This window comes from Tupaia chinensis, unplaced genomic scaffold, assembly GCF_000334495.1.
Source record: "Tupaia chinensis unplaced genomic scaffold, TupChi_1.0 Scaffold000251_1, whole genome shotgun sequence".
In the NCBI taxonomy this organism is placed as follows: Eukaryota; Metazoa; Chordata; class Mammalia; order Scandentia; family Tupaiidae; genus Tupaia; species Tupaia belangeri.
In genome coordinates this window covers 3,429,993-3,446,981 of record NW_006159731.1, presented here as the reverse complement: position 1 = coordinate 3,446,981, position 16,989 = coordinate 3,429,993, and the positions used below count along the sequence as shown (strand labels likewise).

Below are 16,989 nucleotides of genomic sequence, written 5' to 3'. Positions count from 1 at the left end.
AAAATACTGTCTCTGATAAAATAAGTTTGGTTTGAATGCTAGTCAGGCCTTAATGTCGCTTGTAAATTTCTTTCAGCTGGTTCCCGAGCCTCATACAGCAGCCAGCATGGCCACCTGGGCCCAGAGCTGCGGGCCCTGCAGTCCCCAGAGCACCACATAGACCCCATCTATGAAGACCGCGTCTATCAAAAGCCCCCTATGAGGAGTCTCAGCCAGAGCCAGGGGGACCCTCTGCCACCAACACACACCGGCACCTACCGCACGAGCACAGGTGTGTATTCAAGTCTCTGCTGGGTGGCCTGTCCATGGGGCAGGCCTGCTTCCTAGCTTATATAATCCTCCAAAATGAAAGGTGTGTGTGTGTGTGTGTGTACACGCATGTGTGCACATGCAGTTGTGTGTCCACTCCACTCTCCTCATAAGCCTACGACCTGCCTTTCTCATCAGTCTCTGTGACAATGATGGCGGAAACAGAATGTGACTCCACCTCAGCTCCATGGGAATACTATGAATGACAGAATGTGGGCTTACAGTAGGGACTGTAAGCACATTTTGCCACACAGAAAAAGCGATAGAAGAAATATTAATGCTTTATATATCATTACTAACTTACTTAATGAATGTAAATTCCCCAAGAAAGCACAGTCATTATACAGGACATAAAATGCATTTGCCTGATGATGGTAAGTGTTTTTTAATGATAGAGTCTATCTACTTGGCAAGGTTGGGGGAAATCATATTTACTAACAATACAGTACATTTTGAAAGACAAATTTAGAGTGAATTTCCTATATTCTGATAGGTTCAATCCTATGAGATTATTATTTAAAGGTGTGATAGAAGCAATCGCATGTGGTCCAGTCAACTATTTGGCCCTCCTGGATTAAATACATATTTCGAATAAACACAACTACAAGCCTCATGAGGAAAAACAAGTGTTTTTCAGAATATGTAGCCATTTGCAAAATAATAACTGAGATATCATGATTGAATTGGTAGAGAATGCTCCACTATAAAATTGTTATAACCGGGATCAGCAGTTGGCATAATGGCTATGTCGCTAGACTCCCATGTAGTCGACTGTGGTTCGAGTTCCAGACCCGGTGGCTTAAACTCCTGCCAGGCACATGTGCATGCGTGCCCAGGATCCCGAGGAGAAGGGACTGTGGCGTGGCCATTCTCCCTGGGGGGTGATTTCTCACTTTCTGTCTCTCTGTCTCTCTCTGTCTTTCTGGAAAGCGCATGCACCCTATAGCAAAAACCTCTCAAAAAAAAAATTGTTAAAACTAAAACCACGTTGGAAATGGCACTTGTAAAGCCCCGCACTGTTAAGTAAGTGGAAGAGGTTGTGCTGCTGGTTTGCAGACAGGATAGTGCTCCCCACCTTTTCTGATGAACACGCTCCCCCAACAGGGGCTGTGATGTCACAAAGACAGTGCTCTGGCCCTGAGCAGGGCGCAGCTCTCTGCATCCTCAGACACTGGAGTGTCCAGTGACCACTGTGAGCTTAGCAGCTTTGCTAAATGTCAGCCTGACGCTAAATTACGTGTTTTGAAATCAAGGCACGCTAAGCAGCTTTCGTACTTGATTATTGATGTTTACATTTCAGTATTTCACTGCGTCATAGAAAGAGAGACATAGAATACTCGAAGGCCATGCAATGTTAATAGCACGTGTTTCTATTTAGATGAAAAAGTATACACATTGATTCTTCTCTCACCCTTCTCTCACCCTTCGCCTTGTCAGGAGCTGGGCTACTCCAACATTTAGTTTCTGTACATTCTGAACTAAGGAGATTTTTCTCTCCATGCTCCCCTTATAAAAGAAGAAAACAACCCTGATGGCATACACCATCTCATTTGAATAAAAACTGTAAACAGAAGAGGTCACGTTGATTCCTGTTCCATATTAATATGCTCTTAGAATTGTTTCTGGCTAACTATTCTGGGGGCTTAATGAAAAATTAGCTCCAATAAGAAAAAATATAATGTATCTATGTCATATTACAGACAAGGGAAGATGTTTATTTACACTTTAAAAAAAATGTAACATTTTCTCTCATCCAGGGATTGACAAATAATGGCCCATGTTTTTGTATGGTTCCTGAGCTAAGAATGACTCTTACATTTTTCCCCTCTCTTAAAATTATTTACTGTTTTTTGTTTTGTTTGTTTGTTTTTAAATTTGCTAGAGTACATGTGCTCTTACCAGAGAGAGATAGAGAAAGAGAGGGAGAGAGAGAAAGTACCCCCTGGGGGATGGTCATGCTGCAATTCCCTCTCCTCCATGTCTTCCTCTTTTTGGGATTTTAGGTAGTCATACTCCCATGCCTGGTGTGTTTTTTCAGTCACCAGGTCTGGATTATAAGCCACACAGTCACCCATACTAGGTCCAGCTCCCTTAACTATCAGGCCATGGGGCCCAATTGTTACATTTTTAAATGACTTGAAAAAGATCGAAGTTTCTGTAATGTTTTGTGATATGTGAAAAGTACACAAAATTCAATTTCGGTGTCCGTGAGTAAAGTTCCTGGCATACAGCCCATTTACGCCTCATGGCCGCCACCACCCTGCAGTGGCAGAGCTGCGGAGCTGTGGCATGGCACGAGGCTGGCAAAACTGAGAACGTCCACCGTGTGTCCCTGACAGGGAAAGTTTGCCAACCCCTGCTCCAAGCCACCAGCGGAGAGCTGCCCTATGCTGATGAAGCAGGTGGTTCTCCTTCTCTGAGGGAGGCAGCAGAGTCCTCTAAATTCTCTACCAGGGAAAGCCTGTTTCTCCCAGGGCTTTTCCCAGTCAGAGCAATGGCAGAAATGTGGTAAAGCTACAACCTCCAGGGAGCCAAGACCCCATCGCAGGCTGCACCTATGAACCTGAGGCAGGCTGGAGGGAATGAGCTGGTTTGCAAAGCACTACAGATGTTTACAGAAGTGCGGGCGGGCTCCTCGGAAGAGAGTGGAGAAGGAAGAGCCACTTCTTTCCAGCACCTGAGCATGAAGCCAAAGCCCACACCTGCACACCCACACGGCTGCCTGCTGTGTTTGTGCCGAAGCCCTTTCATTGGGTGTCCTCACACTTGCCCAACCTGAGAAGCTGTCCTTTTTGTTTGTTTTTAAAGAGATTTTTGCTATAGCATGCATGTGCTCACCAGAGAGACACGTGCTCACCATAGAGAAACAGAGAGACAGAAAGCGAGAAATCACCCCTCAAGGGGGATGGCTGTACCACAATCCTCTCTCCTCCATTTTCCTAGGATCTTGGGCATGTATGCACATGTACCTGGCATAAATTTTAGTCAGTGGGTCCTGAACTCTGCAGCCAACTATGTGGGAGTCCAGCAACATAACCATTACGCCATCTGCTGGTCCTTCTAATATGTATTTTTTAATAAAAAAATCTATATACACTTTTTAAAGTGTGCATATATACACACACACACTCCTAATATGTTTCTTTTTTTTTTTTGGTACCTTTTTTGCTTTGGGACAGTTTTAGATTTTAAGCATTATTACGAGCTTATTAGAGGAGTATTAAACTGGTGGCTTGCTTTCTCACTTTCCCTCTCTCTCTCTTTCTCTCTCTCTCTCTAGCGAACTCATGAGAAAAAGTAATGATAATAAAATAAAATAAAATAAAAAATTCTTTTTAAAAATGTTCTTAGGGATATCATGCTCTATTTCATCCATTATGTGTTTTTCAGGTATAAGAAACCTGTATCGGACCATGGGGTTATTTATGCCCTTTCTCCCTCCTTCCCTTCCTCCCTCTGTCTCTCTCTCTCTGTCTCTGTCTCTCTCTGTGTCTCTCTCTCTCATACACAAACTTGGAGAGAGGCTGTCAGAGCATGGGTGTGGATAAGGCACTGATACTGTTGCTCTCCTTAGGAGCAGTTTGGGCACGTGCTATATCCCCTTCAAACTGCCACTCTGGAATTAGTAGCAGGACGCTACTGAAAATAGTCTCCTTTACAGGATGCTACTATAAAGCAGAGAACCAGAAAAAGAAATCTTTAAAATTGCATTTATAAGTCCACCACATTAAGTAAATGAAGTAGGACCAATGGCTCCTAGTTTGGGTTAATTCCCACTTTGGCCTTTCACAGTGTTGGTGTTGGTGAGGTCTGTGATCTGGAGGCCTGGAGGCCCAGGTACTAGGTGCCTGGTCAGTTCATGCTTGCACACCAAGGGGCTACACACACACATATATATAGCAAAGTCATTTTATAAAGAGATATATACACACACACACACACACATAAACCAATTTATGTATGTACAGACTACTTCATATATACATATGGAATGGTTTTTTTATTTTATTTTATTTTATTTTTTTACCAGAGATACACTTTTATCAGCAACGAATGAGAACTTGGGTCCAGGCCACTTTTTCACTATGTGTGTGTAGCACACTTTGCACCTGACAAGTGGCATATTTTATTGATGCCACACCAAGAGACTACCATGGGCAGAGGTCATGTGCTCTCTGCTGGCATCAGAGGAAGTCCGTTCTCTTTGAAAGTTCTTTGCTTAAGTCAGAGCTGTTTGTGGTGCCATGTTTCTGATGCAATGCCTGCCTCCACCCAGTCTGTCGAACAAATCTAATGCATTCAGTGGCTGGCTTGGGGCCAGAAGGGCGCCACTGCCCATTAATAGAAGTTGATGGAGCTCAGAAAAATGCTTTAGATCTGGCAACAATCCAACTCCTCCTACTCTTTGTCTGCCTCCAGGCACGTAGATAGAAACTCAATTTCTGGGTGCTTATTTTTACCAATTTGTGTTAGTTTAAGCATTGATTTGCCTAGTTACTGCTATATTTTTAAAAAACGTTTTGTGACACATCTTGTTTTTTCCCCAATTCATATAGGCTTTTATAGGCTCTGTTTCTTTCCCAAAAAAGATTTGAGGTAATTTATTACAAAGGACATTTATTATTAGTATTTGAGCTTCCTCTGCTTTTCCTTGATAATGTTCTACTTCCATAAATATAGTTGAGTGATTAAGAGTTTTTTTATCTACCAAATCATCAGTATTTCACTTTATTCTGTAAAGGACATACAGAGACTCATATCATACATCAAGATAACAGAATTACAAATAGATGAGAAAGAAAAAAGGAAGGACCAGCTGATAGAGTAATGGTTATGTCACTGAACTCTCACGTAGTTAACCATAGTTCAAGTCCTGGACCCTGTGGCTTAAAACTCATGCTAGGCACATGTGCGTACATGCCCAAAATCCCAAGAGGAGAATGGAGGAGAAGGGATGGTGGTATAGCCATACCCTTCTGGGGAGTGACTTCTTGCTTTCTGTCTGTCTCTGTCTCTCTGGCAAGTACATGTGCTCTATAGCAAAAATCTTTCTTTAAAAAAAAAAAAAAGGAAGCATAAATTGGTAACAAACTATAGTTGTAAAGCAGGACCTTACAGAAATCTGTACCATGAAGTCATATATACTTGCTTCAAATGGGTCTCAGACCAGCAATAAGCCCTGAAAAGGCCAGGAAGAAAGGGAAAACATGACCATTTAGGCAAGTCATAGTTGCAATAATCTAAAAAGAAGCTGTACAATTTTTTTGTTACCCAGATCAGGAAAAAAACCCTTAAAGATGACAATATTTAATGAACATCTTCAATGGATATTTTTATTGGTGATTGTTATGCACTAAATTTTGTCCCCACACCCCATTTCTTCACTCACCCCAAATGTATCTCTTGAATTCCTGACCCCTAGTGCTTGAAAATGTGATTCTATTTTAAGATAGAGTTATTAAACGGGTAATTAAGGTAGAACAAGACCATTAGGGTAGACCGTAACCCAGTATGTCTGGCATCCTTACAAAAAGAGATTAAGACATCGACAGACATAGAGGGAAAACCATGTGAAAACTAGAAGCAGAGAAGAAGCCAACTCTTCTGCTGACATCTTGATCTTGAACTCCTAGCTTTCAGAACTGTGAGGAAATAGATTTTTGTTGTTTAAAGTCCCCTAGTCTGTGTTTTCCATGACAGCCCTTGTAAGCGGACTCAATGATATATTTCTTAGGGCTATCACTAATAGCAACTCTTTTTGGAGGCTGATGACATTACCCTGAGGTACCCAGATACCTTTCTGCACCGCCCAGGTCTGCCTCATATCCCACCCAAGTTCCTGTGGCTACTGTGAGAACTTTAATATTCTCATATGGCTTTGCCATGCTGGTCACAGTTTATTGGTCTGAAGACAGAGCACTTGACCCCAGATGCCCAATTAGTCTTTTCCTGTTTTTTTTTTTGTTGTTGTTGTTGTTTGTTTGTTTTTTTCATATGGAATGGCATGAGCTCGATATTAGTCCTCAAGAAGTAGAAACTTTAAGAAGTGAATCTCACTAATGGTCACTGGCCATATTTTCTTCCAGGAAAGAAATCTGTAAGAAGAGTGAAGCCTAATAGGCAGGCTTAGCCTTCCAGTTTCTAGTTCATTCTTTCAGTCAACAATTACTTTTTGAATTTGGCCACTCTTGAAGTCCATTTTTTTCACTGCTTTTCTGACAACTTAATTGTTCCTACCTGTTTATGTATTTCAACCACCTATAAAACTCCCTTTTTGCCTAAGCCAGAGCAAGTTAGATTTCTGTCACAACCCCCCTAAGTATTCGCTACAGTTCCCTACATTTTGCTTTCCCCTTTAGTCTCACTGATTTGCTTACAGCTCCTTGAACAAGTCCTGATGTTTCAGAATAATAAGAGCCAGGTCAAGGGGTAATAAGCTTCTTCTTTTTTTTTTTAGTCTTTTTTACATAAAAATCAGCAATGTTCTGATATTAATCATGCAAATATCCTTGTTCTTTTTTTTAATAAAGGTTCATCTTTTTCCTTCAAATACCTGAGCTATCCACTCTTCTTCTCCTCCAGGTTTGAGAGAGAGGTCATGGAACTCTGACTTAGAACCAGGCAACTATTTCAGAGTAGGAAGTACCTAACCTCTTTAAAACCGCTCCTAAGACAGCAACGATTGATAGCAATGACATTCAATCACGAACTTATGTTGTATGCATTCATGGAGTTCCTTCCATCTTGTAAATCCCTCTCATTTCTTTTAAACAGCAAACTGGTACGTTATCTGTCCCATTTTATGTGGAATTTATCGTTCAAGAAAGACACACACAGATTTTTGTGTAACTTATGTGTGTTCTTATTTTGTTCATTTAAAATTTTTGCCAGGACAGAGGTACAAAACCAGTAACTATATGATAAAACCTTCAGCCTTAGAGAGCAAATGAGCACTCAATCAAAGATGTCTTAAAATATTTCCTTGTAGTAGGTACCCATTAAATATTGTTGAATAGATACTCCTCCAGTCTGACAAATAACATAAAGGTGGAAGACTTGGTTCTTAGGGGGAAAAAAGGTCTGTTTTTAATTATACTTTCTCCATATTGTTTTTATTTCTGATGTGGAAACACATGGCACGTAGCAACTTGAGTTTGGACACCAACACAGCTATTTGGTAGATGAGAGGTCATTAGACTCAGAGCCTCAAGAGAATCAAGAAAATTAAAATACTCACTTTGTAGTATAGTGAGATGATGTGTACTATCACAAGCACCTGGCATATTGTGAGCAGTTGAAAACTTATATTATTGTCCAAATTCACTACATAACTGCTTATTTTTAATTTTCAGTTGCCTTATATGCTGACCATCCTTTCATTTGTGGTTTTCTTATTATCATTGAATACATATGATTGCTGTGCTGTTGGTGACACAAAACAGCTATCAGGCACTTTTTAATTTTTATAAAGAAGCACAGGTGAGAAAAAGGAAGAAAAGGAATAATAATTCTATATTGAAACATTTGTTTACTCACAGAAAATAGCCCATACAAATGGCATGTAACACTAGAAAAGCATGAAGTTTTCAAAGCAAATTATGTATGACAATGCCTTTGGCCAAAGATCAGCAGGAGCACATCTTTTGGGTTTGTTACTTGTCACAGGGAAGGAAATTTACACCATGGGGCCGTATAGTGAGCACTGTCAGCGTAAGGGAGCTGTGAAGAATTTATAGGCTTCCATTAGGTGATTTGGAGAGAGGTGAAGGAAACAAGGCTTTTGTTTGGGTTCAATACTGTCAGAGGGGACAATTCTATGATTGGGTATCTTAATCTTATCTAGAAATAGAGAGAGGCTAAATTTATAATTGCCAAGCAGCACTCACTCAGATTAACAGGAAGAAAAAGATGGTTGCTTTCATGGTTTGGAAAATGTTCATATTTTTGTCTGTATTCAGACATGATACTGTGGTGGTGTTTATGTCTTGATTCAGTATGGTCAACAGAGTGACATTGGCCGATGCTGATGTTCTGGGAAATTGTTTACGTTCAACAGGAGAGTATCATGGCCTATTCTATGTGCCAGACAAGTTCCTAACAAGAGTGAGACCTAGCTTTAAGTGTCAGGCCAGTTTTCAAATGCCAGGTTGTTTTTCTCATTCTTCTGTATTTGTGTGCTCTGTAATAGAATTTAGGTGCAGAAAACAGGCACCACTCTATTTTATAAGAATTTCTTTTTTCAGGTTTATTTATTCATGATAGAGAGCACGTGGGTGTACATGGTGGAGAAAGAGAGAAGCACCCTTGACAGAGCCTCCTCATCCCATGGTTCTCTTTCTCCAGTCCTTCAGCTTATCAGGATTCTAGGTATGCATGGACATACTGGCACGTTTTCAGGCGCACATGGGCGTCTGCATCCAATGCTTGGCTGTGTAGCTTCTGGTGCTACCACTGTGCCACCAGGCTAGTCCAAGAATGGGATTTAATACAAGGAATTAGACGTTCACAAAATTGTTGGAAAACAGTGCATGAGTTTTGCAGAATATATTCAATTCAGTAGAAGTCGGAGTCACAAGTGCTAAAACCTTAAATGAATTAGCCTGAGAAAAAAGAAGAATTTACAGGACAGTCACTGCAGCCTCTTGGAATTCAAGTCACAGAGAAGTTCAGATAGAGCTAAAGGCACCAGGCACCAATGGAGCCAGGGCTGGATAACTACCAGGTCTTTCTCCCCCAGCCTCACCTCTGCTTTTCTGGGTGCCAGCTTTGTTTTATGGCAGACCGGCTTTCTTTATGTTGTGGAAAACATACTTGTTGACAGTTTTTGAGTTTTATCTTTTTCAGCTTTAGTCACTGGAGACTTGCTCTCTGAACTCAAATATTGATTTTCAAGGAACTCCAGCCCAGGGGCAGGGTCATATTCAACATGGCTCATCTGTGGTGGTTGAGAAGGGAAGGGAATTTCCCACAAAAATGGTGGGCTAGGAAGGCAAGACAATGTGCCCTGTGTATTCGGTTCCTGGGGCTGCTATAACAAAGTACCACAAACTGGATGGCTTATATTCTGGAGACTGGAAGTCCAAGATCAAGGTGCCAGCAGAGTTGGCTCCATTTGCAGTCCCTGAGAGAATCTGTTTCAGGACTCTCTTCTAGCTTTGGTGGTTTGCTGGCACTCTTGCTTTTCTTGGCTTGTAAAATCACCACTCTAACCTCTGTTTTATCGTCTCATAGAGTTTTCCTGAATGTTTGTCTCCAAATCCCTGCCCCTCCTTCCTTTTTTGATTTCCCAGAGGGTGTGTGTACTTGCCAGAGAGAGACAGAAAGGCAAAACAAGGAAGAAAGCATCTCCCAGTAGGACGTGGTCATACCACAATTCCTTCTCCTCCATCCTGTCAGGATTTGGGGCACACATGCACACACACACACACACACACACACACACACACACACACACAGTGTGTTTCTCAAGTTGCTAGGTCTGGGATTCGAGCCACAGTCAACCATATGGGATCTGGGTACTCTAGCCACTAGGCCATGGAACTGGTTCCAAATTTTCCCTTTCATAAAGAAATCAGTCATATTGGATTAGGGGCCCACCCTACTCTGGCATGACCTCATCTTAACTAATTACACCTGCAATAACTCTGTTCCAAAATAAGGTCACTTCTTATGTTACTGGAGTCCAGGACTTCAACATATCAATTTGTGGAAAGGGACTCTGTTTAATCCACAATATCTCACACAGAATGGCATTTCATATGCAGGGTATCAGGAAGTAAGAAGCAAGGAAAAGGAGTTATGAATATAGAATTAAAAATCTCTCTTGAGTCTGGCTACCAGGAAAGAAAAAATAAGAAACAAACTTGTATCCAGAGAAAGAAGTGCAGTTGTTTTTTTTTTTTTGGAGAGATTTTCACTGTAGGGCGCGTGCGCTCGCCAGACAGACAGAGAGAGACATAGAGACAGAAAGCGAGAAATCACCCCCCAGGGGGGATGGTCACGCCGCAATCCCTTCTCCTCCATTCTCCTCTCGGGATCTTGGGCACGCATGCACATGCGCCCGGCATGAGTTTTAAGCCACCGGGTCCGAGACGTGAACCGTGGTTGACTACGTGGGAGTCCAGCGACATAGCCATTACGCTAACTGCTGGTTCCCAGAAGTGCAGAATTTTTTCATGGTGATGGTGGTAAGATAGCCATCCGACTGTGGGGATACAGACTAATCTGGAATACCACTGTGGCTATAGTGATGGCTGGTTAGACACATCAACCTACATGGACTGGCCCATTTTCCAGGCTCACCTTCCATGCAGACCTTTATGTGGGGGCTGCTGTTTGTTCAGGATTGGAGGGGTATAGGAAAGAGATGGAAACTGTTAGAACAAAGAGCCCAGCTTCTTGTGCTGCCCAGTAAGCCTGAACATGAGGGAAGCAGAGTGTGGATAGGGGAAGAAAGTCAGGTGCAGCGCTCATGTACTATATGAAAAATGTATATTGTGAAAAACTTAGGCACAGATTTCAAATTTTTTTTGCACTAAAATAAACTCATACTTTCATTGTTATTTTCTCATGAACATTTGAAGATTGCTTGTATACCATAGAAAGCAATAGAAAATCTCTTGCTGAGCTTATTGGGCTATTGCTGGTAGCAAGAAATGTGTTGTTTCTGGTTACAATTTTGTTTTTTAAGAGTATGCTGTATCTCCATGCAGAGATATGTTAAATTTATTTTAAAAACAGTTCCGAGACAAGGGATACACAAAACACACTGATAAGAGTTCTGCCTTTGTGTGTTCTTGGGGATGAACTCTCCATGGAGTTATGTTGTTTCTCTTCAGGGCACAAAGTCCAGATTGAAGCTCTCTCTGCTTAAGAGGAAAAGTGAATTTTATTTAATTATTTATTTGCCATAGGGTATGTGCACTTGCCAGAGAGACAGAGAGAGACAATGAGAGAAAAAAATGAGACATCTTCCCCTGGAGAGATGGGCATTGCCCCCTTCTCCTCCCGTCTCCTTCTGGGATTTTAGATAAACACATACCTGCACCTGGTATGGTTTTCAAGTTTCCAGGTCTGGGCCTTGAACCATTGTTGGCTGTGTGGGAGTCCAGCACCTTCACACTACACCACCTGCTGGAAAGGGGAAAATTTGGGGGGAGGACATTAACTGAGATCCACTTTTCAAAACCATATTTTGTGTGATTTTGATAAAAATAATTTTTAAAATTTTTCTTTTTCCTTTTTTTTCTTTTTCCTTTTTTTTTCTAATATATATTAATCACTGTATGCCTCCACAGTATACAAAATGAATCGTCCCTACATGAATACACTGCATGTCAGTATAGGTAAAGATGTTACATACACATAAGCATCAACAGAGAACTTTCCATGTTTGTGTTGCAGCCACGGGTTCTGGTTTGAAGAGGAAATCACTAAATAGGCTGGACCAACTCATGCTGTTTCTATGTGCCCCTAAGCAAAGTGAATTGCCACTTTGAAAATTTATTAAAAAACATTCATACTTTAAAAAAATTTTCTAAATTCACAAGCATGTTGGCCTCTTTGTTTTATCATTTATGATAATAGATTCAAGTTGTATCCCATTTTATAATACTCTTTCAGAAAAAGTACTTGACCTGGGGCATCAAATGGATATTTATTGAGAGGATAAGTATGAAAGCCTTTTAAGAGTTCTGTTCCTGGGCCACAAGAGAAATGAAGGCAACATTTGAAAGTCCTTTAATGATCTCAGATGATGTGATAAGGAAAATAATATACTAAGTGCCAAAGCAAAATCGTATGTTGGGATGAAGTCAGTAACATACACAATAGATTCCTTTCTCTGGAAAGCCACGAGCTGGACACATTTCAGTAACTTTCTTCTTTAGGCACAAGCAGGGAACCACAGAGAAACCATGAGGTTTGCAGTTCTGCCTGGGGCACTCTAAAAATGCTGACTGGCTGCCATGCAAGGCTGCCCGGGGGACCGAGCAAAGCAAAAAATGCGAGTTGCACAACATTGTGTACCGTGTGAAATCGCTCACAAGAGGCGAACAGATAGGACGGGATGTATTGTGGCTTGATATGATACTATTCTATGATATACAGAAGACAATTCTGAAAAGACCCCAAAAATCAGTTCATAGCTGTCTCCTTTGTGATGACACTGTTTTTTAGATATTACGTTTAAAAGGATTTTATGTTAAAGGCAGTGGGAATAGTCAAGTGAATAAGTAAAGAAAATAAAAAGTTACCACGTTATGCAGACTAGCAGTCAGGGAGTGCTGGACTTATTAAATGGGAGTGGATCCTATACCCCTCACTTGGTCACCCACCTGCAATTAGATGACAGTCTCTGTACCTCCTCACGTGCTGGTCGACCTCTTTAATCCTGAGCTGCCAGGAGCTCAGAGCACATTGCGGGGGTGTTGCTGAGTTTTCACAGGGGTCCTTTGATATCTCCTCTGTCTTTTGACATATTACGAACAGCATGGGGGGCCAGAAGGTGGTGCATTGGTGATGCAATATTCTGTGAGGCTGACCTGTGCAATTGGGTCCTGGGTTTGCATTGAGAGCCTTTTCTGCGTATGCCAGGTACACATGTGCCTATGACCCAGAGCTGGCTAACGTGGGGGCATGTTGTAGTGTTAAGACCCTGTTGAGGGTGCTGTCTGTTTCTGTCTCTGTCTTTCTCACTCATTAAAGAAATACTGATGAATGTAAAAAGTTACAGCAGATAGGAAACATTATGATGTTGATGATGGTCATTATTGGTAGCATAGCATTTCAGTAGATATTTTGCTTCATTAAAACTGGAAGAATTCAGGACCAGCAGATAGCATAGCAGTTACATTGCTGGACTCACACATGGCCGACCGTGGTTTAAGACCCGGACCCAGTGGCTTGAAACTCACACCTGGCACAGGTGTGTGTGTGCCCAAGATCCTGGGAGGAGAATGGAGGAGAAGGGACTGCAGTGTGGCCATATCCCTGGGAGTGATTTCCCACTCTCTGTCTTACTCTCTCTCTCTCTCTCCAGTGAGCACATGCATGGCAAGGCAAAAACCTCTACAAAAAACAAACAAACAAAACCTGGAAGAATTTACAGTTAGAAAAGATTTTTGACTTGAATGGAAAAAAAGAGCACAATCTTCAGATTGAGATAAACAATAATAAAATGTGAACTTTGGAGAAGTCAGCTTTTGACCTTCTCCTGACCCACTATGCCACTAAACTAGAATACTAAAAACATTTATCCTATGAGAGTTATTAAAAAGCATTTGATTTATTTTAGTTTAGTGTTTAAACTGTATGCTTTTTTTTAAAAAAAATCACGTATTCATGTTAAAAAAAGAAGCATCTGTTTTCTAGACACTCTACACCTCCTGTTTGATGTCATATCATTCTTGATATTCTAACTTTCTGCAGCTGTAGATTTTTTTCTGCTGATAGAGAATAAATGGTATATTTTAAAAATCAGTGCTATTGTGTTCCAACATCAAATCAAAGAATGGTATTTCCAATGAAAGATTTTGATAGCATTAAAAATAGTATGAAAATCATAATTTTTTCTTTATTCATGTAGAGCATGCGCACCTGTATGCAAGAGAGAGGGAGAGACAGAGGAAGATGGACACTCTCTGCAGGGTCTGATCAGGCAACAAGCCCTTCCTCCACCCCTCCACCCATCAGCGTGGTCACTCACCTGAGTGCCTGGCATGTTTCAGGCTGATCTGACCAGGGATTCAAACTGTGGTTATCCTGTGGGATCTAGCCTCTCATGAGCAGAGTATTATTGCTGGGCCCTGGGGCCAGCCCCAACTTGTGCTTTTTTCTCTAATAGAATATACGACTTTGAAAACTTCATTCAAGCGTCAGAGTTAGGCAGCCAGCAAGTCTATCTACAAGCAAACGCCTGCCAGCTGTGCTCTCTGACTCTGGGTGCTTCGCTCTGCTTCCGTATAATTTCTGAGATGAGACAGGCTCACATAAACCTCCTATTTTAGTTTATTGTGCTGCTAATGAGTCTAGGAAATTTATAGAAAATAAAGTTTTATTTAGCTCATGGTTTGGGAGATCCAAGGTCAAGGGCCACATCTGGTGAGGGCCTTCTCGGTGGGGACTCTCTCTAGAGCCTTGAGGTGGCACAGGGCATTATAGGGTGTGACAGAACGAGAGCGTCTGTGGTCTGTGTCTGTGTGTTTGACTCAATCCCTCTCCCTAGAAACCTACCAGATTCAATAATAGGGGTCCCATCCTAATGACCTTCATCTGAATCACTTTCCAAAGCCCCATCTCTTAATTCTGTCATTGGATTAAATTTTTATCTTCTTAACCATATCACAATCAAATTTTATCACACAAATTTTGGGTGGGTACATTTAAACCACAGCAATATCCTTTCCAAACTATAACAGAAAAAAAAAAAGGTTCCAGAGATTTGGCCTCGTTTCCAGATTTCTGTTCCATAAAAGTATTAAGTTTGGGCCAGCCCATGGCAAGGTGGTTAAGGTGGCCAAGTCCCACATGGTCAACTGTATGGCTCAAGTCTAGACCTAGTAGCTTAAAAAATGTGGCAGTGGCATGTGCTTGCATGACCAAACTCCGAAAAGGGAAGAGAAATGAAGTAAAAGGGACTGTGACGTGGCCATTCCCCAAGTGGAGAGGTGCTTTCTCACTTTCTCTCTCTTTCTCTTTGTCTCTCTCTGATGAGCACATGTGCACACTGGCAGAAACCTTTCAAAAACGTGCTGTATTTATTTCTTTACTAGGGTCTTTATACATAGTCTTCCTTCTGCTCAAAATGTACTTTCCTAGAATCTACACGCGGCTACCTTTCTTTCATCATTTAGGTCTGTGCTAGGCAGAAGTTGGCTGCTAATGAGGTTGCACGACCTGTAAATGTTACTTTATTTGCATAAGGGATGTGATTAAGTTAAGGATGTAGTGATAGGAAGTATATCCTGAATTATCCAGGTGGATCCAGTATAATCACAAGGGGTCTTCTAAGTGTAAGGAGACGGGAGAGTGAGTGTTAGAGGAAGAGAGATTTGCAGATGCTCCTCTGCTGGCTTTGAAGTTAGAGGAAAGCAGGCCACCTCTGCAAGCTGGAAGAGGCAAGGAAATGTCAGAAGTTTCTCCCCAGAACCTTCAGAAGGAATATAGTCCTGTTACAACTTTATTTTAGCTAAGTGAGACCCATGCTTAACTTTTTTTTTTTTTTTAAGATAGATTTTTGCCACAGGGCGTGTGCACTTGCCAGAGAGATAGAGACAGAAAGTGAGAAATCACCCCCTGGTGTGTGGGATGGGTAGCCACTGTACAATCCCTTCTCCATTCTTCTCTCAGGATTTTAGGCACACATGCACATGCACCCAGCATGAGTTTCAAGTTGCTGGGTCTGGAACTCGAATCAGTCGACTACTTGGGAGTCCAGTGACACAGCCATTATGCCGTCTGCCGGTCCCCTGTTGAACTTCTTATTTACCTACCTATGAGATAATAAATCTGTGATGTTTTAAATCACAGAATTTCTAGTAATTTGTTACAGCAGCAATAGGAAACTAATACAAGGTCTTAACCTAGTTGTTACTTCTTAGAACTTCTATCTACCCTAACTAAACCATCTTTAGTCACTTTTGCCCTTATTATTTTATTTTATTATTTTCTTAGTATTTATCAGTACCTGAAAAATTTTAGATAACAAGACATTTTTAAAAAGGTTTCCTCCTCTTATAAAATGACTGCGTAGTAAGGACTGTTGCTTACCACAGTGTCCTAGCACTTTGAATACTGTCTGGCACATAGTACATTCTCATGAGAATAGTGATGCTCCGTCCTTGCAGTCATTCTTCCTTCCCCTCCTCTTTTCCAAAATATATCTCTGGAAAGGGGGGGAGAAAGCCAATATTTTTATTTAAATGTTTGTTCTAGTGCAAAATAAACCACTCTGAGTCACTTCTGATCCTCTCCCCTCCCCTTTTCTTTCCAAGGCTGGAAATGAGTCAGGCCCAACCAACTTATTCCAGAATTTTATCAGACTGTTCAAGTGAAGCAGGAGGCTGAAATTTCAAGATTTAGATCTCTGGTAAGTTTCCTGAGGAACACAACTTGATCCTGAGATTGATGTATTGCCTTTTAAGATATTATCAGTCATTTGCGACTTAGAAGCGCTCCATGGGCAAGTACTACAAAGAGATCAGAAGGTAGGGTGGGTGGAAGAATTCGTCAAATAGCTAGCATAGTCAGTCCCACTGTCTTTGGCTAAAGCTTCATCTTTACCCATCCCAATCCATGTAGGTTATGTTCCAGACTTCCAGGAACACTTGCTACTCCCTGTTAGGACTGAGATTTCATGGCTTGTGTCTTCGTCATATTGCTTCTAAGCCTGGAAGGTCTGTTCCTTCCATGGTATACTTGCAATCTTCCTTCAGAGAATAGTTCTCTTCTTGTTCTTTTCCAGGATGACCTGTATTTACTAAGAGCTATAACCAAGAAATGCCTTCTTGGCTGTTTGTTTGAGGCAGGAATACTGTCTTATGTGCTCTTTGAATTCAAATGCCTTCCTAGTCATGACATGGTAATTTACTGGATGGAGGAATCTCTATCCTGCATGAGACTAGACCAAGACTGTACATTATTCATTTCTGAATCCTAAAATAGTAAGTGGCCAAAATGGCA

At 41.3% G+C, this 16,989-nt stretch overlaps 1 long non-coding RNA gene across 1 annotated transcript in view; it reads left to right on the top strand.

The window, feature by feature from the left end:
- LOC102469849 (uncharacterized) overlaps nt 1–16,396 on the top strand; it is a 24,911-nt gene extending 8,515 nt beyond the window's left edge. Inside the window, exon 2 of the long non-coding RNA XR_334624.3 lies at nt 16,302–16,396. This is a non-coding gene — a long non-coding RNA (uncharacterized LOC102469849). The remainder of the gene's footprint in view (nt 1–16,301) is intronic.
- Nucleotides 16,397–16,989: the final 593 nt, after the last annotated feature.